The sequence below is a fragment of the Ambystoma mexicanum genome, chromosome 1p (assembly GCF_040938575.1).
Source record: "Ambystoma mexicanum isolate Mex_15411 chromosome 1p, UKY_AmexF1_1, whole genome shotgun sequence".
NCBI lineage: Eukaryota > Metazoa > Chordata > Amphibia > Caudata > Ambystomatidae > Ambystoma > Ambystoma mexicanum.
The window spans coordinates 1,224,853,235-1,224,878,570 of NC_090921.1; the positions used below are offsets into that span (position 1 = coordinate 1,224,853,235).

Sequence of the window (25,336 nt, forward strand, 5' to 3'; positions counted from 1 at the left end):
AATCTCTTAAGCTAAAAGTGCATAGATGCCTCTGGGTTAAGTGTGCTGTGTAAATGACAAAATAAATGAAAAATAAACTAGAAGTCATTCCCACATCAGATGTCATCACGCTGTTAAAGTCATCAGCAAATGTCTCAGAATGGTGGGTGATGATTTGGGGGATGAGGTTAGGATGAATATGCTAACATAATACCCATTTTAGAAAAATCTTTGTTCTGGATGCTTTTAGGATGACTTGCTTGCTGATCACTTCAAGAGATTGCACGTTTGGCCCTGTTGATTTGGGGATGACCTGCTGATTACTCCAGAACATCAGAGTTTGTAGGATGATAATTGTGGCAAGGGTAAAGTTTGAGACTATGTTGGGCCAAAGTGGAAGCCAGGGGCCTAAACATAGCATGCACCCCCTGGGTGAGAATTATTTGCCATCCCAGTAAAAAACAGCATACCAGCACCCTCATAATCAATACAATTTCCATGCTGACTGCACCACTATATGGCAGTATTCACATGTACTCCTTCACACAGTATATTCATGTTTGCTTTACGCATAATCCAATAAATCACAACCATAACCAAAAGGACCTCCAGGATTTTTTTTTTTTAAATAAAAAAACACATAGGATCCAAAAAAGAAACAAAAAAATACCGTAACCACAATGTCCCATCAGCCGAGGTATCAACTACCCACAACCGACCAAATACAAGGAACAAACCACAAACAGCAAAAACTAAACTTAAATGACCAGGAAATAACACCAATCGAAGACGACGCCCACACATCATGCCTTGCCACAAGGCAGACAAAGAAGCCAGAACAGACAACAGAAATAAGAAAACCCAAACCACTCGGGAAGGCACCGACCAGCATGATCCCACAAACCCCCACCCCCCCAAAAAAAAAAAAAAAAAAAAACCCCACACCATCTGAAAAGGAGACACATTGCTTGCTACCTGTCCGCATACGTGCTAAACAAAAACGGCACAGCAAGTACGAATAGACAGACAACAAGCGTCACAAATACAGACCCAAACAGGACACCAAACAGAACACAACAACTAATAAACCATCCCAACCCGTCTCCACCATGGAAAATACCCCCATCACCAAGACTGAAACAAGAGAGTGTTAGCGACCCTATTTACCACCAGGAACAAACCAACCCCGCCATAAACCTTATTGGTCTACTCGACCAAGACTGAACAGCAAAGAACCACCCCACAAAATGGACTCCTGGGTAAAATACACCTGGAACGGGAACCCAACCAACACCACACCGGTCAGAACAAACAATACGAAAGAGAAATCAAGCAAACTACACTGGAGCCTCCTCAATGTTAGATCCATGGCAAAACACAACAGAAATCAATGACCTAAGCGAATGTGGCACAGCCGTGCTCTTCCTTATAGAAACCTAGCTATCAGACAACTATAAAAAGCAATACCCGACAATTATAAATTACATGCCAACAGAGAAAACCAAAGGGAGGAGAAATCGCAACTATACACAATCAAACACCTTAGCATCTCGAAAAACAACCAAAGCGGAAGACTATGAATCCCTCCTAATCAAGATAGAACTCAACCTAGTCATACTGGGAGAGTTCAACATATGAATTGAAAATAAAAAAAAAAATAAAAAGCAAACTCACTTTGCGCACTCCTGGAAACCTTGCAGTTCATGCAAATAGTAAACGGATCCACCAACAATGCCAGACCCTCCCTGGGTGCAATTTTCTGCATGGAAGAACTGTGCATCAGCGCCACCTACACCAATGGTATAGAGTGCCCACTACTGGATACCATTCTACATCACACCCTAAACCCACTGGCCATGAAGGAAATACTCCACACCAGCAAGAAAAGAAACCGTAAGAACTTGGACCTAGAGGCCCTAACAAACCTTCTAGACTCAACCATCCCAAGCAAGATATCCCACCAATACAGACAGATACAACAGAAGACAACAATTCAGGCCCTTGACCAATTAGCAGCAGCTAAAACATTCAAAGCAATGCCCCCAAAAAACTGGTTCACAGAAGAACTGAAAAAACAACCTAAAAAAGGAGAATACACCAGACAAGACACAATAAAACACTAAAGACAACGCAAACTGTACAAAGCAACAATCCTCAAAGCAAAAAACCTTAAATACAAACTACGCAACAAAGAATCAGCAAACAATCCACAGAAAGATTTTCTTTTTTAAAACTCCGTGCAACAATGTCATCACCACTACACAAACACATTGTGACTAAATCACCAACCACCTGAGAGCAAAAATAGACAATACAGAAGACCATCAACCTAGCCGGGCAAATACAACCACTGGACCACAGACACCAGACGAAAAACAGATACAGCAAAACTCATCTGCCTAGAACCAATCACAGAGGAAACTCACCACACTGATCAAGGACACCAACCTTGCCGGTTCTCCAAGGTACCCCTACACCCCAGGACGTCTTCAAAGGAATACTCAACCACAGAACCCCAGCAACACGCTTGCGGAACCTAATAAATCTATCACTGAAAAAAGGAATAGTACCGTTCTCCTTCAAATCAGCACACAAACCACTGATAATGTCTGAAAGTGCAGCAGACCCAAGCAACTACATACCGATATCCAACCTGCCCTACCCAGCGAGGATCCTGGAGAACCACGTCTACAAAATCAATCTTAAACACGTTGAAACAAACAGAATACTTGTTGGCTTCACACCGATGAGATTAACAGAATCAGCACTCTATCGATATGGGGCAACCTGAAAATAAACAGACGCCACCACGGCCCTCCTTCAAATGAACAGTGGATTCTGACACAATCAGCCACGCAACACTAATAAAAATATTGATGGAATGTGGCATGCAGGAAACCACCCTAAAGTGGCTTACCTTATTCCTAACAAACCGAAAGAACCTACCTACCACCGTTCTCCTCAAACACCCAGAAAAATATCCTGAGGAGTCCCACAGGGTTCCAGACTCTTTTCAACATCTACATGTGCCCACTGATGAAAATCTTTCGATCCCACGTACTTACCGCCTACAACTACGCAGACGACAATTGATTGTGAAAACAAACATGGGACCAAAATAACAACCCTCTGGATGACAATGAACAACCTCAAACTGAACCTGAGCAAAAATTGAAATAATGCTCTCACCCGCAGGGTTCGAGGGAACCCACAATTGGACTGACCAATCGGCATGGGAACACAACCAGAGACTACCAATGTAGCAAACAGCCTAGGAATACTCATGGACAGACTATCACAGGAATCGCAAGTCAGCGCAATCACCAAAGCATGCTTCTTCCTACTACAAGAGGATTACTCACTACCTCTCCTTCTCCCACATAATCCTCATATCCCTGATAAGAATTACCTATGAATGCCAGAAAGACTCACCAAGAAACCCGAAGTGTAAAATACAGCAGCCAGGATTCTACTAAGACTAAACAAAATAGACCACATCACGCCAGCACTTAAAACCCTACACTTGTTACCAGTAAAAATAAAAAAAAAATAAGTGCATCAAATTCAAAGCATTTTTTAAAAAATATGTATCTTTTTAGAGATCATTGATTCAGATATATGGGGAGGATTAAAGATTTTATTGTTCTACTCTCCTTGTATTATTATCCTTCCAGGTATGAATCTGTTTGAAAACATTAAATAAAGATGATTAAAAAAAAAGTCAAAGCACTCTGCATCACCCACAAAGCCTTGCACAGACAAGGAGTGGAATTCCTCCAAGACAAGATTAGCCGGTATTGCCCAGGATGCGAAATAAGATCCAGCAATCACCTACAATAGAGGCAAAACACCATGATAAAAGGACATTTGGCAGAGCAGAGTTCTCACGTCTTATTGCTAACACCTGGAACAACATGCCCAAAGTAATTAGAACCACAGAAGACCAAACATCTAACACCTTCAGGAAAATGCTCAAAACCTAGCAATTCAAAAGAAAAATGACACCCTAGAAGGGATACCAGCAACAACACCGCAGACAAACAACTATAGAGGGGCCAAAGAACCACAAGAACCAGGTTGGATACCGTCAAGCGGCATCCAAAGGGCCACCCCAGAGAGAGACCACAACGAATTGACCAACTTTACTAACCCTCTTCCCTTCCTGCTCCTCCTGCACAACCAACGCCTCTACACCAGATCTTGGACTAGCCACACTCAAACATACAGAGAACCATTACTATGCTGACATCCAGAGTGAAACACCCCATAGCCCAATACCATCTAAAATGCAACAACACACCAAGATCCCGGACTACCTTACAGCTACGACCACCAGTGACTCCGAATCCCTTCTGGACTATCTAACCAGTGCACATGACCAACACGAACACAATGTACGAGGCCGCTCACAAGTGACCACATGCAAAACACTCACAGACGCCAGTTCTTCCTGGTTCTGAACCTATCCCCTCCCTTTTCCCTCACTAACCCACCCACCCCACTTTTTTGCAGAGCCACGTGTTAGTGTTACAAATCAGCTTTATGCTCACCATGGCTCTGCCACGCACTCCTGTTTGCTTTGCCTTTAAAAATGTACTCTTTTGACAAGACATTTTTAAAGGCAAAGCAAACTGAAAACATGTCCAAACTGGCTTCACAATGCAGGCGAGTCTGGATGTGCAATAATGCTCATCATGTTTGCTTTACCCTTGATAACAGTGAAAATAATCCATGCCACGGTGAGAAATGGCTTTACTGGCAGCTAGACTGGGTACACCAAAATGGCAGTGTCACATTTATAAAAAAAATGTTTTAAAAACCATCCTCTTTCTATAGAATAGAAGGAAAGGAACAAAAAAATAAATATAGTATTTTTAAAATTAAAAGGGCCTTTCACATGCAGGGATTTATCATTGTAGGATGTGTTGGATGAAGTGCAACAGCTCGGACCTCTGGGAGACTTCAGCAGAGGCAGGTGTGCAGACTTCGTCTCCAGTGTCTGAGTGGGGGCACTGCACCCACGGCCGACCACGCTGAGAGAGACACTTGCAAACCGCAAGCAAGAGAAACCACTCAGACTCAGGGCGGCCGAGGATCCAGTTCGGATGCGAGGCAGGGTAGCGGAAAGGAGCCGCTGTCGGATGGCAGAGGAGTCCATAAGGAAAGAGCTGCCTGTGATATTGGAGGCCCACCCGGGCTGGAATTGTGGAGCGGGGGCTCCCCTACTGTCTAGCACGAGCGGGAAGATTGAGGTGGGACCGGAAAATCAAGTTGGGACTGAGCCCCCCCCTGCGCAGGAGGATCCACAGAGGCCATACCCGTAGCCCACTGCTGAGAGCTGTGCAGCAGAGAAGTGCACCCGGAGCGGCCAAGAGGCCCGGGAGCAGCTGTACAGCGAAGGTCAAGAGGAGGTCCTCCACCAATGCTTTCAGGATTCTGGGGACTGTAGTATAATTTAGCGCGTTCTGGAGTGCAGCACCACTGCATGAGATCACATTATTACTGTGATGTGGTACAGCAAGCCATGTGTTGCCAGGGTAACATATGGACATGTATATGAAGACAGGCTATTTTAAAAGCACACCATTTTTTTTCTCAACATATGGACATGTATATGAAGACAGGCTATCTATTTTAAAAGCACACCATTTTTTTTGTTCTCATTACCCATTTAAAAGCACACCATTTTCTCACTTGAAATGCCTCACCTACAGGAGACACATTAGATACTTGATTAATTAACTTAACTAACAAATACTAACACAATTCTAACTCCTTAACATTATAATGTGTTCTCCATGTGCAAAAGGAGGCAGGCTGAGATTCATTGTTTAAACGTGCAATTTTTCTTTGCACTGTTCACTGTCTTTGCAGGAAGCAAAATTCGAATGCCAGGAAATCAGTTAGATACAGTTGCTTTCTGTAAAAGTGAGCTATTGTTGAGGAAGGAGGCGGCAATACTGTACATAAACTTAGGGGAGGTAACAGAGGTTTTTTGAGTGTCTCTGACAGAATTACAGGGAGAAGACATTTTTTGCGGAGTGGCAGTGAGGTCGCCTTCGTTCTGCTGCTGTGAGGAGCTGGACCACTGACCTTGAGACTTGGGTTTCCTAGTCACTTGGCACCGGCTTGAGAACTGCAGATATTGAACCGCATGTTCTAGATAGGTGCTTTAAAGAAAGAAAATAAGAGCCCTGGGTCACTGCTCAGAGACAAGCCAGGAGATTTTGTGTGCTGAAAAGCTACAAATAGCTGGTAAATATACAAATGGAGTGAGATGGCTGTGACTGCAGGACCAACAATCTACTTTTAGGCAGGCAGTGTAGCGATAGGGAATTCTCCTGTGTTTAACTGCCACGTTATAATGTTGCAAGACAAATGATGTAATCTCTCTTTCTTGTTGAAAATGTAAAATGAAATTCGTGGCATTATTGTATTTGTTTCTCTTTGTTTATTTCAGAAAGGATTGTCTCACCAGAATGGTAATGTATCATTTTGAAATGAAATTGTGATAACACACAGTCTGCCTAAGAGTGTTCTTGCTTCTGTTCTTCATTTGGTGCCTGTAAAAGAAAAAGAAAATACTCTGTAGGGGAGGGAATGATGTTTAATGTGCCAAGTTTCCTATACAGATGAAGCAATGTCATGAGCCATTATAAATAGTTGTGCGCGTGATTCCACTCAGGGTATGTGTGTGGCTTCTGAGTGGAATATAATGCAATAGTCTGCTGAGCGTATATAAGTCTGCAGAGAGAGGCCTATGGAAACAGTCTAACTAATGTAAATAAATTAGTGATAATACCACGTTATTGTGAATAATTTATGGAAACATAGCTCACTGGTGTAGATAAATCAGCGATAACAGCCACAGGTGGCACTCCAAATGAAAATGTGGTGTTGCTGAATAACGTAGAAGTCCGAGGCCTCTAGAGATCACAAGAGCAGTCTAAACAAAAGGGGGTTTTGTATGTTGGGGCCACAAATAAAAAAGAAATTATGCTCACCAAAATACCACCAACAAAATGTATTCCACTATAAAGCCAAACCCAATCTGAATGCAAGGAATAGTCATTGTCAAATTACCATTGTTTTTGGCGGTAAGAAAATACTGCTAGGCCCCAAATTTACACAAAATACCCAACAGGACAAGATACTAAACACCATTCAGCAGGATGTGAGTGGAACGCTCCCAATGGTTGCAAGAGGTGAAGGGAGACATAACAAAACTAGAGGAGCAGACCAATGCAGTGGAGCGCACCATACAAGTGGTCGCAGGGGACACAAGAAAGATAGACAAGCTGGTAGAGCAATTAGCAAGGGTCAAGAGCGGTGTGTCGGAAGCGGCCTCAGAGACGAGGAAGAGGTGCGGCTTGACACGTCAGAGCGAGCACAGAGACCAGAGTGAGGTCCTTTACTCTAGCACGCTTGGCTAGGCTGCACCGAACGGCTGCGAGTAGCCGCGAGCGGCCCGTGAGCACTGCTGACCTCCCCGGTGCCTTATTGCTGTTTCGAGGAGGTGGGCCGTCAGGAAGCTGCATCCACAGTGCTCCGGAGCGCTTCTCTGGCGTTCGGTGTGGCGGCCCTGTGGGACGGTGTCCTGGGAGGACGAATGTACCCCCCAAGGATAAGCGGAGGAGTGGAAAGCAGACGGAGCAACGGTAGCGCTGTGCTGCATCAAGTGTGGTAGAACGCCGGATCTTACCGGTGGTAAGTAGAGGGGACTCGGGACACGGGGTTAGGGCACTGCCCTGGCTATCTCCCTACAGCTGGCTGGTTGTCTTTACTTTGCCCAGGACGCCCCTTGTCGTCCTTTTTCTGAGGCCCCTTACCTAGCATTGGGAGCCCACCTAAGAGAAGGGTTGGTCAAGGACCAGTCTGTGGCGGACTTGGAGGTCCTTTAAACAGTCAAATTGCCCTGAGGACTAGGGAGAAGGTAGAAGGTAACTAAGAAGATCCCCCTCCGGACTTGAGGAAAATCGCCCGATATCGGGTCCTGATAGTATATTGGATATCTTTCAGTAGAAATAAAACTGTACTCTGCGGAGGAAGAGACTTGGAAGATTTACCTTGAGGCCTGCAGGCTAAGGCCCTGGACCCGGAGTATATAGCTTATGCTTCCCCCCTCTGTGTGGTCTGGAAGAGACCGTGCAAGCGTTAGGTAGCCCTTCCGGATTCCTCAAGCCTTGTTAAGAACTATCCCAGTTAGGGATGCAGCGAAGAAAGAGCTCTTCATTCTATCTACAATTTGAGGAATAACAAGCCGCAAGCTATGAAGGAGACAAAGGAGTCCAATAGAAAAGGGGGTAAACGTAAGAAGAACACTAAACATGACCTACCTGTAGCACAAGGAGCCATCACGGAGTTCTTCCCGGTGAACCCTCCCCCTGAGATCAATTCCACTATAATTGACGAAAGGGTAGTACCGGTGAACAGGGATGGCTGTTCTATTAATTCCTCTAACTTAGATGATATTGATAATAATTCCCTCTTGGACCTGTGTCTGACAATACAGAGAGGAATGCAGCCTACCACTCCACAACCTTTACCTAGTGGCTTATCGCCTCAGAAAATAAACAGCATGAATACTGATGCAGGGGAGCATAGTGCTGCAGGATATTGTGAACGTCTATCTACATCGCCGAACCTTGCAATGGCTTCGATGGAGGATGAGCCGGATCACGAGACAATGGGGGGCACTGGATTCCATCCCAGTTCTACTCAACTAGCTGAGCTTCAAACGTCAGTAGGTGCCCTCCAATTTGCCCTGAAAATATTGCTTCAGATGACGGGACGTATCCTGGCAAACTCCAATTCTATTTCACTAGCACTTGAACTGAAGGATATACCGCGTGAGGATGCGGAAAATAACTTATCAGTCGCTCTGCAAATAGCCGAGGAGATGGAAGGTCAGGCATCCGTGAGGGAGGAGAATGTGGCCCTTGAGGCTCCGGACAGTAACATCTCGATTGAAGAAGACCCCATAGTATCAGCAATCCAAGATCCGGTGCATAGTCCTCGGGGACCCCTCTCACGGAAACAGCGCAGACTGGCAAAGAAGGCTCTTAAACAGAAGCCTGTCAAAACTGGTCCTCAACTCCCTATTGTAGGAACTGGCCCTCCAATTGAAACTCGCTCTAAAAAAGCTCGGAAAAGAATGATGAGAGCGGCATCACGGGCGATAATGAAAAAAGGCCCACTCTCAGACTGGCTGATGCCCGAAGAGAAGCCACAGGATGTGGACCCTGACATAACTATTGGGGAGGGCTCTGAACTAGAATTGTAATCAAGTATGATCATTCAGCCTGAGCCTATACCCGAGGGACGGTTATCGGTGGAACGACCTGAGCATATACCTCCAGAGAAAGTGAAGGATGTGCAGGAAACCCCTATAAACCGTATATGTTTCATTAAGAATTTATATCCTAGGAACATCAATTCCTGGTTGGCTCGCTCAGAGCTACTGACTAGATTAGATCACATCCCCCAACTTCGAGTGTTGAAATCAGAGGACTTTATGTTCATTGAACCCCTGTCGTGCCCTAATCCCAATGTCTCTGCTATACATTGTGTGTTCCTGAACACGGCACAACTGCTTAGGAACCACAAAGAAGAGCTGAGAGCGTTAGATATTGCCATTGATGTGGACCCACAGGAGAAAGATCTTGCTCTAATCCCAGAAGGACCAGTCTCCCCACCAAATTGTGCAAATAACTCCAAGATAGTGTCAGGGGAGAACCCTCTATTGGCTGAAGCACTTGTCCTTGTTCGAGTCTCTTCCCCAGCTGTTACAGAAGCATTGAAGCCTATCATTACTGTCCTTGAACTGCAGAGGCTTCTCCCATCTATTTAGGACTGAGGGCTCTGCAGATCTTTTATCCCGACATAGTTGTGTCTGTTTGCAAGAGACATGGGCATTGGATCCTCTTTTTCTGGATGGTTATGTCACTTACCAATCACCTGCACAACGGGGAAGTAAGGGACGCCCATATGGCGGCCTACTTACGGGTGTTGCTAACACCATGATGTCTCGTAAAATACAATGCAGAGCTGAGGATCAATTATTGGCAGTGGAAGTTGTTTACCCCCACGGTGGGGGAAGGGTTGAGTTTCTTCTTATCAACCTTTATAACCCCCCTGGTGCAGTAGTAAGAGATTCTCTACAAGAGGCTTTACAGGATCTATTAACTTCTTGGTCACTGGGATCTAGGAATGCTGCAGTTATAGTAGTGGGGGACTTCAATTGTCATATGTCCGATGAAACTCCTATAGCTTCTAATCCTGGCCTCAGCTCCAGATGTCTGATGACGCACGGAAAGAGGGAGAAGGAAGGACTGGGGTGGATGCAACTGTTCGAATCATGGGACTTGGCTATGATCAATGGCCGCACCGCGGGGGATAGGCCAGGGAAACACACTTGGTCTAACGGATCTTCCTGGAGTACATTAGACTATATATTGATGTGCCCCCAGATGCAGTCAAGAGTGGCTGACATGTGGGTAGAGCCCAACAGTTGGAGCGATCATGCGGCATTACTATGTACATTCCAGACCCCGATTCCTGATACCCCTAAGTTAAACATCGGAAGTATTTTGACTAACTGTTCAGGAACTAGAATAGTTTGGACGGAGAAGAATGTAAGAGCGGCCTCTGAAGCACTTAATCTGAATGTGGCAGATGGCCTGGATGATATCCTGTGTATGTCTGTAAATGAAATTGAAGAGTGGATATCAGGGTTTTCAAATCATCATGCCGCATTCAAAAAGGGTTATATTTTGAAAGAGGGAAGTGCCCCTCGCCCGTATAATGGGGGAATTAGGGATGCTAAGAGAGGGCTTAGAAGAACGATACGTAGCTTAAAATGTCAGAATCTTTCGGGAGTCCTTTATCGCGAGAAAGTAAGAACGGCCAAAAATCGATATAGAGTAGAGTTGAAGGGTATTAAGAGAATAGAGAGGAACAATTGCTATCAGCGACTTGTTAGAACTATTTGTTCTAGAAACTCCCGAAGTATTTGGGCACTCTTAAATGAGAATAGAGCGAAGGTCAAAGGACCGCTCGCTAATCCAATCAATGAGAAAATATGGGAACAGTTCCTCCTTAATCGCAATGCTGAGGAAGATGGGCCCGAAAGTAGCTCTATGGGGAAGCCTCCAATACATCCCCCTTTTGACGTTTCACCTGAGGCAATATATAACAAAATTGTCATCCTCAAGTCTTCTAGAGCTCCCGGGCCAAATGGGCTTGCGAATGTAGTGATAAAAAAAAAACCCGTCCTTTTGGGCGGACCTATTCTCCGTACTATTTAATAAGATCTTTATACTGGGGAAAATTCCCCGATCTTGGCAAACTGCTATTTTGATCCCGGTGTTTAAAAAAGGCACTCGCACAGACCCAAACAATTATAGGCTTTTATCCATGCTGGATGTCACTGGGAAACTTTTTGCCTCTCTTCTGCTCATTGAAACGCAAAAATGGGTAGAGAACACTGTTATACTCAGTAGATTTCAATGTGGTATTAGGCGGGATTTCTCTACATCGCATAACCTTTTAGTAATGGATATATTGCGTACAAGGGCGCATTGTAGGGGCCAACCCCCGTTGTATGCACTTTTTATTGATTTTAAGGCCGCTTTTGATTCTATTCCGAGAGCGAGGCTCTGGAATAAGCTAGAAGTGCTGGGCTGTCCTACAGGCTTGTTATATTATCTTAGGTTGCTCCATCAAGATACATCGGTGTGCCTCAGACTCAACCAGGAGGGCAACTCGACCCGATATGTGAAGCAAAATAGAGGGGTCAAGCAGGGCTGCGTAACTGCACCTCTCGTATACAACTTATATGTACATGACATTCCTGCAACTCTTGCTGAGGTAAATAACTGCCCACCAAAAATAGGCAAAGTTTTATGTGCGGTATTGGCGTATGCCGATGATTTGGTAGTCCTCGATAACACCATTGGTGGTCTTAGGCGCTCTGCCCATACTCTTTGGGAGTACGCTAAGACCAACGGACTGAACATCAACCTAGAGAAGACTAATGTGTTGAGATTCACTAGGAAAAGAGTAACACGAGTGAATTTGATAGTCCATAAACATTCTATTCTATACGCCCCGTCCTATCGCTACCTAGGAGTGGAAATGGAGCCCCTAGGTGACTATGCCCTTTGCAGACAAGGCCGTGTTACCAGGGCCCTTCAAGTGATCTCACTTATTGCATCTTTCACTAATAAACAAGGAGGCTTTACTTTGTGGGGGACCCGCCACCTTTACATGCAAGTTTTTGCACCTATGTTCATATATGGCCTTGAGTCGTTGCTGACGGTAAATCTGGTGTGGCTCCAAGTGCTAGAGGGAAAGTTCTGGCGACGCATGCTAGGGCTTCCCCCGGGTGGGCCGATGGCCCTGATAAGATTAGAGTTGGGCCTCCCCTCACTTAAGGCTATGGTATTGAAAAGAAGAACTGGGTTCTATCTTAAAATGACAAGTGGATCATCCAATCCCTTATTAATAGTTCTTCATCAGGAATGAAGCAAAAAAAAACACCACCTCGTCTTTCTATAAAGTTATGGGCAAATTCCTTAATGAAATTGGCTGGATTAACAGAGGGGTAAGTAAGTGTTACTAAGGAAATGTTAAATGCACTTGGGAAAAAGGTGGACCTCTGGGACTGGCTGGAGAATTTTGCCCATTTAGACACTCTCAAATCATATCACTTTGTGAATCACAGAGTTTATAAGTTCATGAAACCGCAGGCCTACCTTTTTCTCTGTCCGACCAGAAGACTCCGTCGTTTTATCATTTTGTTCCGATTGGAACAATTACCGACCTTATCCATCACAGGAGCACGGGAAAATATTCCTGTAGTAGAACGAACTTGTCGGATCTGCAAATCCCCTTTGTGTATAGAGACAGCCAGGCACTTACTAACACAATGCAGGGCACTGAAGAAGACAATTGATCATTGCCTGAGCGAATTTGTGCACGATCCGTCCACTATACACAAATTCTCATTTTGGAAGTATTGTACCAATACTTGCAACATGCACTTATTCATAGCACTCTAATATCTGGCAACAGATAGAACCAGGATTGGGGTTTTAAGTATGTTCAATTATCATTTTACAGGGAAAAGTCTATGGATCCAACTGGGCTCTTTTAAGTTTATAGGATGAGCATAGTCACAGGTCTTGCCATATGTCATATGGAGCGTGATTTATGATTTACGATTAATGATTTTATATGTACGATTCTATGTGTACGATTTTATGTTAACGTTTATTAATATATGTGTAAAGTTTGAATTTATTTTCAACCTATATCACATTAGAGAATTTGAATTTGCAAGGGTCAGGCAGAACCTCAAAACCCAGATTGAAGACTTTGAAACCTGCTCGAAAAGATCCAACTTCAAAATAAAGTGCCTTGCTGAGGTGGTGGTGGACAAGGATCTACGCACAATGGTGCAGGTGTTTGCAGACCTGCTAAGGTGGAGACTGGTCAGGGATAGAGCGGGACCGCATGCAGAGTGGGGCCAAAGAGGAGAGAGGCAGGGGTCAGACCCAGAGATTTAGTGATGGCCTTACATGAGTACAGGCAGAAGCAGGTGTCAATCAGCTACAATGACTCAGAACTTCAGCTATTCCAGGACCTAGCCCAGGCCAGCCTGGTGAAGCCTAGCATGATGCCGGTGGTGTGTGCCCTAACGTGAGCGCACATATTCTATAACAGACCTTTCCCTTTGGACTACTGTTTGAATGGGAAAGGAAACAGCATTGGGTCACCACCTGCGAGGAAGGTACGAGGGTACTGAAGATTGAGGATGAAGGGATACTAAGGCAAGAACAAAGACCGCGAGAGAACCATTCAAGAGATAATGCGAGAGTGGACAAAGTTTTACGAAAAGGGGCTAAAATAAACATTAACCCCCCCACCCCAGGTGGGGAAGGTGCCCACACACCCATCGACACTGGAGCGCCACGCTGAAGGTAAATGGGGGTTACAGGAAGCAATGTTGTAGTCTCCCTGGGGAAGGTAGTTAGGGGAAAGGTACCAGGTGGAGTTGGGTGGAACAGGATGTCTGTTTATCTACATGGTGTAGAATCTGATAAAATTAGACTGCTTTGTTATCAGTAAAGAATCATTACACACCATTACCCATTATTACTCTTGGTTACAGAACTATTATTCAGTATCACCCGTTTAGGAATCCAGTTATCCATCATCTAATTAGGAGTACATGAAATAGTAACATTATTCACATTATTACTATGCATTTGAAGAGAGAAATAGGCCCTGTTATATGCAGGGTTCGCTTAGTGATGTTATTGTTATATATGTTGAAAGAGATGCTTTTAGAATTATATATTATGCATTAAAATATAGCGCTTAGGCACTATAGAGAATGAATGAGGCTTGGAATGCCAAGTAGAGCCATTTAGAATGACACATTTGTTATACTTGTAGAGACACGTTATGCTTTGAAGTTACATGTACACATGTATGCATACCACGCATCGAGTGTGCACCTAGAATAAGTTTGTATTAAATAGTGCTTTCCATTGTGAGAGAAAGCGTAAACGCTAGAAAGCATTTAGCTGCCATTATAAAGCCATTCCACTGAATAAGACAGAAATGCCACAGTGTGCAGAGACTGTTTGGAATTACACGGAGTACAAGTATTCGTAAACAGATGCTTGGCAGACAGACAGATCGACTCTTGTCCAAGTGAAAGGCGAAGGAAGCCTTATTAGCATGGGTTTGTGTGCTTCGCAGAGACAGAAAAGGTGGGGGTCATGGAGGCTGCGCCACATGGATACAGGGAGAAGTGCCTTTTGCATGAGAGGAGAGATGGCCTGTTCTCTGGAGGAAAGAGGATTTTGTGATGCCAACAGTGGAGTGAATGGGTATGAATAGAGAAATGGAGGCACCGCTGGCAGATAGAAGGCCATGACAGAGATATGCTTTGACACAACACAACAAGAACATGAAGTGAACTTGCAAACAGACTTTCAGGCATTGCTAAATGCTGACAGAGAAAGAGACATTCTTAGCTTAGAGAACAAAGTAACCATAGGGATTTTAGTGTATCATAGATTAGTATAACCAGAGGTGAAGAGGAGTTTTTTTAGTTGTTGGAGATGGTGCTAGATGTTGGAGTGAGATGAGGGAGAGGCGTCTTGGTGCAGCAGAATCGATGGCTTTGGGAGAGCAAGAGCTTGGGGAAGCATTCTTATAAGGCCTTGATGAGATCAATCTGGCAGACAGAGACCGAGGCCTGGCCCTGACACCAAATGGCTGGTTGAGAGAGTAGCGGGAGAGGAGAGACTTGACAAAGACAGAGCTGGAGACAAAGGGAAGCAAATGGGAAGTATGGTGCATGGCCTAAACCATGGGTGCAGAACATAGGGCCCACCTTTTTGGACAAAACACTGGCCTTCATTGTTTCAGTGCACACGAACCACGTAGTGCGTGTGTGCTGCACCAATGGAGTGCCAGCACTACGGCTGGTGTGGCCAGTAAGGCTTGATGCCGGAAGGCATTCCAGCCTGGTCACGCCCAGGCCAGCCCTAGTGCCAGAAGCCTCGCCAACGTTCCAGCACATCTGGTAAGTACATGGTGGGGGGGGCTGTATGTTTTTGTCTGTCTTGAGTCCGTCCTGACTGTGTTTTTTGTTTTTGTATGTATGTTGAGATGCAGAGGTGGGGGGCGGGGGGTCTCGTCTGCCTTGGTTGTGTTTGTGTGCAAGTGCAGTGTATGAGAGGCTGGGGGGGGGTGGTGGGGGCGGGAAGAGGGTGTCGGGTCTGCCTGAATGTTTGTTGTTGTGTGAAAGAGCATGTTGAGATGCGGGTGTGGGGTGTGTGTCGGGTCTGCCTGAATGTTTGTTTTTGTGTGCAAGTTCAGTGTATGTTGAGATGTGCAAGTTCAATGTATTATGAGAGGCGGGTGTGGGGGGGGGTGGTCCGGGTCTGTATGCGTGCATGGTGTATGCTTGTGTGTTTGTGTGCCGAGGTGGGGGGGGGGGGGGTCAGATCTGTATGGGTGCATGGTCTATGCTTGTGGGTTTGGGTGCTGAGTTGGGGGTGTGGGGGGGTTTGGGTCTGTATGGGTGCATGGTGTTTGCTTGTGGGTTTGTGTGCCGAGTTGGGGTGGAGGTTCGGGTCTGTATGGGTGCATGGTGTATATTTGTTATTTTGTATGCAGTAGGGGGGGGATTGGGGTCTGTACGAGTATGAATGCATGGTGCATGCTTGGTGGCATGTGGCATAGTGTTTGGTTGGGGGTGGTGGTCAGGGGCCATAGTGTTTTCCATGTGTAATAAAAATTGGGGGTTGAAATAGCCTCCTGCCACGCCCCACCACGCCTACCGCCCCACCCACATTTACTTTTCAGCCCACTATAGCCATCATGCAAGGTACTTTCGGCCCTCTGTCAAAATCAGTTGTCCACCCCTGGCCTAAACTGATTAATTGGAACAGATACTCACAAAGAACTTTGGGTTTGAGAAAGGGAAATCAGACAGGGATTGTCTTAGCGAGTGAGTGTGAAGTATGGTGTGGAATGCTGATGTGACACTTGCCATATGTATATTGCAAGCTATCAGTGTCTAATGCATTAGAAGCCTGTAAGGCTTAGTTAGCCACTGCATGGTAGATTTGCACCAGAAGCATAAAAGGTGCAAATTAGATATTTGCAATAGTTTTAGTATTGTTTGCATCATTGCTGTGCATACATAAATGAATCCTATTGTTATAATTGAATCAATTCATGTGTTTTCTTTGTGTCTTATGTTATTGTGTCTATATGAGTATGTTAGGAGTAATCTAGAAGTAACAGTGCACAAAGGCCCCGAGATACGAAAGCAAGGGGCGTGGGTAATAGTGATCCACACCCCCCTAGGAGATTGCCTAAGACCGGTGCATGGTTGCCAAGGGGGGAAAGACCGTGTTAGGAATTGTTTTAGGACTACCAAAATGGCGCCCGTAACAAGGGGCTTCACTAATGCTGACTGATAACATGAGAGAGATGGTTCCACTTATAGGTTTCGCAGCAGTCGAAGTTTAAACATTGTGTGCAGCTGTGTTTTGTTTTTTTTGTTAGTTCATTGTGTGAATAGATTTTTTATGTTTCATGTTTTGTCTGTCTTGGGGTTGTTATGAATTAGAGCATGCTTTGTCCACAATGTTGTTCACCGTAGGAAGGATAACGCAATTGTCTGACTTTGTCCGGACTTGATCCAGAGCAGTATTTCATGACTGACAATTTTTAAATGTACATTTATTTAGCGAAACACTTTTTTTCTTGATGACACGTGTTATTTTTTTTGTTTGGAACTACGCAGAGACTTGGAAATTCAAGCTATAGAGTATATCGGCTTGTTTAGAGAAGTCTTGGAACTTTTTTTTTTTTTTTTTTTTAAACTCACTTGAGTGTCGGGAGGGTGAATAATTGAAACTGCAAAATGAGCACAATTTTTAATGATTTGAAAGCAATAAGAAATCGGCTAAGAAATATGCTCGACGCCTGGGATGTTTCACTGGCGCCAACCGTAATGATTGCAGAAGTGAAGAGTGAAGTAGCAGAAACAGAAATTAACTGGGAAAATGCACCAGCAGTATCAGACCCATTGATAAATTTGTCAACAGCAGCAGTGATAGGCAGGAACTGAGTTCCTAGAGATATGAATATTGTTCGTGGGGAGAAAGTTATCTTCGAATAATACGAGAGAGACAGACATGAAGAGAGTGCATAGAGGGATTGCCTATTGTGAAACTATCATTGAAGACACCTGTGCATGTAGGCACTCATGTGAAGATCTTTGATTTGAATAGAAATAACATTTGGGATGATATTTTTGGCTGTAGCAGTATTGTGCCTATGTTATCGAGTGTGAAAAATATTTTGTCTAATGACATTGAAAGTGGGATAGCATTGAAGGAGAACGTGAATCGCGCTAATCGTGCTATATTTGGATGTTCTGAGAGTTTGCATTCAATGAATTTTTTTGAGTTTGAATGAGTGCATGGAGAGGAAGTTTGTTGACAGACATCGCGCGGGACTAGCAGACTATTTGAAGCAGGAGTTAGCAGTGAAGTGCAGGAATGTTGTTTGAATCTGAAGCAGGATTGTTTGAATCTGAATTGTATGACACAGCAGTGTTCGTATGAAACGGATTTGATTTTTCAACATGGAGTAATTCAGCTTTGTGAATACTTAATGATGAAAAAAGGGTAATATGCGGCTAGAAGACATGGAAATGCAGGAGTGCAATTGAATGAGAATGCAGTTGTGACATTTTTTAATGTGCAGCATTTGAATGTGCAATTTTTGGAGTATGTGAAATTGTCATTTTTGTTTTGAAAAAGATAGGAAAGGAGTCATGCATAAAGCAGCATAATTTGTTAGACAGATGCACTGACATTGATAGAACTGATTGAGACACTCAAGAGGAACTAGCATTGATGTCTTTTGAGAGACATGGGGAGTTTAGAACTAGATGTGCACTGCAACGCACAATGAGAAATGCTGTTTTCTTTTTGGCTTTGATTACATCTGAATCTGATTGAAGACTGATACTTGCACTTTTGTTTTCTTTGGATTAAATCTGGAGACACCTTGACCAGACCAAGATCGCATTGATGACAGACCAGATTGCATCGCAGTAATTGACCAGACCATGATTGGCAGCAGCATGAGATTGAAGGCAGCATGACAAGAATGATGGACTGACCAGACCAGATTGACCAGACCTTGATGACCGACACCTTATGACTTTGCATCATGGCTGTTTGCAGCAATGAGACATTGGCGTCTGACTTTTGCTACGCTTTGCAGCAGCACCTTTGGGGAATGCTGACCGACCGATTTGAGGTCTTAGGGTGTGGCTGTGCTCTGAGAAAGTACCCAGAAAACCTGCTTGCTACCCAGACTTCGTGGCATGACAACTATTGCCATGGAAAGTGAAGATCGTGACTGACTGTACATAGAGAATACACCTTGCAGCATTCTGTGCCAAGTGAGAGAAATAGCAGTGAGAGATTGTTCAGCAAAGAGAGGAGACTATTTGTTTTGTGAGCTGTGATGTTATCTGCAGCGAGAAGAGAATCCATTTGGAATGCCTTACCTTGTGAACCAGAACCAGACAAGTTTTTGCCTGAGGAGAAAGAAAGAAATGCAAGAATGAGCAGGAAGATGTGCTCTGAAAGCAATTGAATTCCTGTCTACGTTTGAACAGCAGTGAAGCTTTGTCTCTTGAGTGAAAGAGATTGAGCATTGATCCATGGTGCTTTGAAATCTGCACTTGTATTCAACGTTGGCTGGTCCCTCATTTTGAAGAGCAGGGACTAGCATGGCATAAACTATGGCATGGCTGGAACAACTGTCAACAGCATGACCTGGCAAAGAAGGAGAGAATTTGAAGCTCGAGTGGCCTATGGAGAAGGGCCACTGTGCATGGAATTGCCACTTGACAGTTGCAATCTGCATTGTTTTGCAAACACTCTGCTTTGTTCCCAACATGCGATCGAACAGTGGGAATGGAGGCCTAGGGAAAAGGGAGCGTATGAGCTGTATCAATTGAACGTTCTGACACACAGTTTTCCCGGTGCTACCATTGAAAAGGGAAAGGCCAATGTGATCACCCCATGGGGACAAAGGGGGCGCATATGGTCCCGACACACTTGATGCTTGCTCCTGTCTTTTTGGAGCTCTGTGCAAAATCTCATTAGCTTGCTGCCATTTATTCAGCAGGCCAGCCTGAACTGGTTTGAACACTTTTCTGCTACCTGAACATTGAAACCTTTGCTGAACACACCGATATGCTCTGACACATTTCGTTGACACTGCATCTTTGTTGCCATTCCTTGGCTGAGAGAAAAGCATTAGAACTGGTTTTGTACTGACCTGGAATTGTGCACATATGTGAGGGCACATATACCTCATGAGAGAGAACTTGGAAATAACTTGGACTGGAATATAACTGAATTGGCCCATAGTACCAATACACTGGCTATATACACTGATATGTATGCATTGATCTGTAATAAAATGATTTGGCCCGTTTGGCTACTGACATCTGAAGTGAGGCTTGGCACATTGAAAGTGAAAACATCTGAATCCACAGTACACATGCATTGCATTTTTGAATATCTGCTGTAGAGACACTTTCACACTTTTGGTTTTGACTTGATTTTTGCTATGATTTGCTATGAGAACTTTGAATATGCTAATCTGAATTCTGACACATTTGCAGCTATGCATTTGAATATTTAGCTTGCCAATGATAGAGTGAAAGGCTTGCATTTAAAAGGGTTTTTTGCATCCTGAATAGAATGTTTTCCCCCCTTTGCAATTTCGTTTAGTTTTAGCATGCACATAGAGACATGTTATGACATATAGTTAGTAAAATTATGTAATAAGAGGAGAAGAATCTGATAAAATGAGGAGCCTGGTTTGTTATCAGTAAAGAATCATTACACACCATTACCCATTATTACTCTTGGTTACAGACCTATTATTCAGCATTACCTCTTTAGGGATCCAGTTATGCATTCATCCTGTTTAGTTATCCATCAAAGGTTCTGACCTCGGATAACATTCGGCAGGCCTCATCCGATTGTAAAAGTAAATAAATGTAGAACCCCTGCACTTATTGCTGAGAAAGCATTCCACCGGGAGGAACGGCCATTCCTCTTCCATACCATGGAGGTCGTGGGATTCTGTTCTAAATTCCTTTCAACGTTAAGAGCCAAATACTGAACTCCCTCATTGCGCCTGGAAATCAACAAGCGACTTTCCCAGAGGATCATGGTCACACAAGGCACTATGCAGGGCGGCCTGTTCTTATGCACCAACCTCCTGGAGCCGCTCTTGACAGCATTAGGGCCTCCCCAGATCTTAGGGGGGGGAGGGTGTTCCCTTTGGGGGTGAGAAGAATAAGAGTCACAGCGTTTGCTGATGACTTGCTCCTCTTGATCACAGAGCCAGAAACCTAATTTCCAGGGATCTCACAGGAACTTCTTCCCTTTGGGGAGGTTGCAGGGTTAAAAATAAAATGTCCACAAGTCCAGAGTTATTAAACGTGACCGCCCCCTCAGAAAAGGTTCAGGAAATGCACGGTATAGTACCCCATAGATGGACAGAAGCTGGCATTAGATATTTGGAGGTTCAGATTACTGGTTCTCTGGGGGCTCTTTGCCGTGCTAACTACCCACCTTTAGCGGAAAAGCTGCACCAGCTGCTGGTGGAATGGGTGCCCTTATTATCCTGGATGGGGAGGATAAATGGCCTTAAAATTGTGATTATGCCAAAAATTGTGTACTTTCACGGCCCTGCCAGTGGGGGTTCCCTAAGTTTTCTTCAGGACCATTCAAACACATGTGGGGTCATTTATTTGGAACCGCAAGAGAACCAGGGTCGCTATGCAGATGCTGTCTCCCAGAAGCAGGGAGAGCTGTGAGCCCCAAACTTCAGTTTCCTTGCGGCTCAAATCAGAGTGAGTCGGGATTGGCTCAGGGGCGATCGCGGAAGGAGTGGTGTCGAATGGACAAAGCGGTGGTGGGCTCGCCGCTGGACGAGCTGTTGTGGCGACCCAAGGGGGAATAGACCTGCAATGACCCGTAGCAGGATAGGTGTCCTAGTGGGGAACTCATGGTATGAGCTGGTGCAGAGGGTGAACTTGACCACCTTCCCCTTCCTGCAGATGCCGCTGTTTAGGAATCCCTAGTTCACACCAGGTATGGAAAGGGGTGCCTTCAATGGGCAGAGTGCCACAAACTATGCGGCATGTTCTCGGGTCAAGACATTAAATCCTTTGCACAGGTCAGGCAGGACTTCAGGCTAGATGTGGGGGGCATCACTACTAAACTGAGGCAGTGGCTTACAAACCCAATGATCAGGTCAGCAGCCACCAAGGATCTCAAGCCCTTTGAATGGTTCATTTCGATAGACACGGGACGGGCATTTGGTAGGAGCGTTATTATAGTAGAAGGGGCAAGGAGAACAGCATGGCACTATATAGAGCAGTGGGAAAGTGCAATGGAGCAGCCGCTGGAGGGGGAACTTGCAGATGTCCAAGGTCATGCAGGCAATCCAGACTCAGGAGATGTGGGTTAAGATAATGGTCCAATGGCACCAGAAAAACAAAAAATTCTAACCAACTGCGTCAGCGCTCTGCTGGAGGGAGATGTGGGGAACAGGGATTGTGGAAGCATATCTGGTGGGAATGGCCAGTCATGCAGCCTTATTGGGACATGACCTGTGAAGCAATGAATAGTATTTTTAGGAGTCAGATGGCAGACAACACAAGGATGGCATCCAGGGAAAGTGAAGGGTTCTATAAAATCTACCCTCGAAAGCTCAAAGACATACCTACATCATCGCGATAGTGGCTGCACACAAATGGAAACAAAAGGCTGCCCGCCCACTATGGGTTAGTAAAAGAAGGAACTTTGCGGCACTGGAGTGGGTTCGATTCAAAGGGGGGGGGGGAAATCACCAAAGGTTTCTCTCAGAGTGGGACATTGTCCTGCATCACCTGTAGAAGGACTTTCAGGCTGCAGGAGTCTGTCCTGATAAATTCTGGTTTCACCATCATACTCTTGTGGCCAATGCTGGACTTGATTTATATGGATTTTCTTCATTCACGGCACATCACCCTTTCTCAACTCTCATGCTGGACTTCCTTTGCATCTTGTACTCATGGTGGCCCTGAATTATGCGGTTCCCATCTTCATCTTCTATCCTGGCTTGCAACATTATGTGTTACTACTGACTTCTTCAAATTGTATTCACTCTCCCCTCTTGCTTCTCCACTCCTGACTGCTAACTCCCTGTTCTCGTTCTCTCCTCCTTTCCCTATCTCCTCCCCTTACTTTCTTCTATGCACTTACACTATCAGAATTGTCCCAGGACCTAGTATGATAGGAACCTCGTCTTTCTCCTCCCCCTTCCCTTACTGGTTTTTTCCCCCCCACCACACTCCAGCACTATCTTATATACGTCAGGCCTAGTATGATAGTCGCTTGTTTTGTTCCTCCCCTACCTCTCTGCACCCCTCTCCCTCACCTCGTTTTTCTCCGGCTCAACCAGAAATGTTGTAAGACCTAGTAAGGTAGTTAGTTGCCTGTCGGTTTCCATTTCCTTCCCACTGCCCCCCTCTGTTCCTTATCTATGTCTTAGCTCTTGCACTATCTGAACTGTCATCAGGCCAAGTACAATAGTTAATTTCACATCCTTATCGTTCATGGCCTGTAAGAATGTCATTGTATTTTCCCCCTTGTTCCCTCCTTGCCTTTAAACACTTTGAAACACATAGTTTATTTATATAGTGCCTATACACAATCATGTCATGGTGCCCGAGGAAAACGAGATTGCTTGGGCAAGTACTTACTCCACTTGGGGAGGGCACCTTCACAGGAAGAGATATGGCTGAAGTTTCTAGGGGAGACTAGGACTATGTGGGGGGTTCCCCAACGGTGCAAGGGCCCATAGAACAGCTGGTGAGAGATCTGGCCATTCATAGAAACCTGGGACCTAGAGCCATCTACACATTTTATGGACGCTGAGGTGGGGGAAAATCAGGACTGGGTGCATTGTTGGTTACATGTGTTCTTACTGCTGAAAATGCTAATACAATACATTGTTTTTTTAAAAAGTGTATCGTTACTGTGCTGCCCTCACCAGCCAAAATCTGCTCCCTGGCCAAGTATGATCACACCCACACATTATTGGACTCAACATTCACTCGCTCATTGCACAAGGATCGTAAGTGACCTACCCATACATTTTATATCCCCCCAGCACCCACTCCAAATAAGCACAGGGAACGTTTTTTTTTTCCCCCATGCTTTGAAAGTACACCTCTTTTGAAAATCGGGATTTACTTGAAAATGCCCAAAACCCCCTTTCCATCCTCTGCCTTGCAAAGTTGTACATTTGGTGGGAAAAGGGAACCTGAATGTGCACAACTATGATGCACGCATGTAAAATGTCCTTTATGCACGGTTCACCACCTTTTTGGCACAAGTGAAGTGAATGAGCATCCCATCAGTTGCACCAAACACGTTTTGAAAATCGTGGCACAATGGTTTACACCTACTGATCACTTCTTTGCGCTGTACGTTCATTTCAGAAAGTGCGGTTTGAGGTGTCAGAGGTGAATTAGGAATGGGCAAGGACGCACGAGAATGAAAGGTTGCATTGGGGTTTTTAACTGTTTCTGCAGTCATTAACGCCAGATTTGCTAATGAGCAGGTATTATGTTAAAGACCATTAGCTCCAGAGCAGTTACTGCGACTGGAATTGTTAGCCCCAGAGCACACACTGTGCAGAGCAGGTATTGGGTCTGTAGTTATAAGCCCCAGGGCAGGTATTCTGTCATATGCAACGGATTCTATGACAAGACTGGAGGCGAGCATTATGCTTCAACTTCTTTTATTCACTACTCTTCACAGCAGTTTCAACAAACTCAAAACTATACCAAACTCTGAAAAACCGTCTGAACAGACTTTTTCTTCTTTGAACTACAATCCCCATAGTCTCTGTAGTCCATCCTATTCCAGCTCAGCTATGACCATATCCTGTCCCTGAGCTCCTCCTCTTCTTTTACTGCTCTTCAAGCAGATAAGTGCCTTCCTATTTACCTCTTAGCCTAATGTGGGTTGGTTTACATTTGCATAGGTTTTTGGGGTACAGGGGGGGTTTTCAGATGCCCCCACGCAAGTTTCCATTGAGCGTTTATGTTAGGACAGTAATTTATAAGAGTTTTACTATGCTGTGAGTCGGAACGGCGTTTCGTGTCGGTAACGCCACATTCACGCGACTCCGCGGAGATTTTAATTGGCTGCTTCGCGGCAGCAGCGGGAGCTCCGGCGGCCACCAGCCCCGTGCCGCATTACTGGCACTCGAGGGGTGTCCCGCCGGGCCCTGGAGCTCCCCGAGCCTCCCTTCACACAGCGGGGAGCGGACACGCCATAGCGGGCCCCCCCCCCCCCCTCCCTTGTGGAGGAGGAGCCGAGCGGCGATCACGGAGAGCCCTCGCAGAGGGCCAGGAGGAGTTCCCCCCCCCCCCACCCTTGGGGGGGTGGAGCTGGATTAGCACTGAGTCGCCGGCCCCTCCCTTGGGGAGTAGGAGCCGAGCGTCAGAGCGACGAGCCCTCGCTTAGGGCCTGGAGGAATCCCCCCACCTTCGGGGGGGCGGAGCTTAAGAAGCGCTGAGCCGCGTCGCTTTTACTACGCGACGCGGCGGCAGCAGCCCGAATTAACACGATCGGAACGAGCTCCGGGAGAGTGCTGTTTTTCCCCTCGTGCCGGTCTTCCCACGTGCGCGTGAAGCGCCCAGCAAGCGGGGCCTGCAGAACCTCAA

The 25,336-nt window shown here is 45.3% G+C and overlaps 1 protein-coding gene across 3 annotated transcripts in view; it reads right to left on the reverse strand.

Moving 5' to 3' along the window:
* LOC138452228 (uncharacterized) overlaps positions 1 to 25,336 on the reverse strand; it is a 404,096-nt gene that overhangs the window by 372,233 nt on the left and 6,527 nt on the right. Inside the window, exon 1 of one of the 3 annotated variants that reach the window (XM_069604958.1) lies at positions 6,455 to 6,542. The exons of the other annotated variants lie outside the window; for them this stretch is intronic. The gene's annotated coding sequence lies outside the window, so the exon portion shown is untranslated. Of the gene's footprint in view, positions 1 to 6,454; positions 6,543 to 25,336 lie in introns of those variants that run through there. 3 annotated transcript variants of the gene reach the window in all.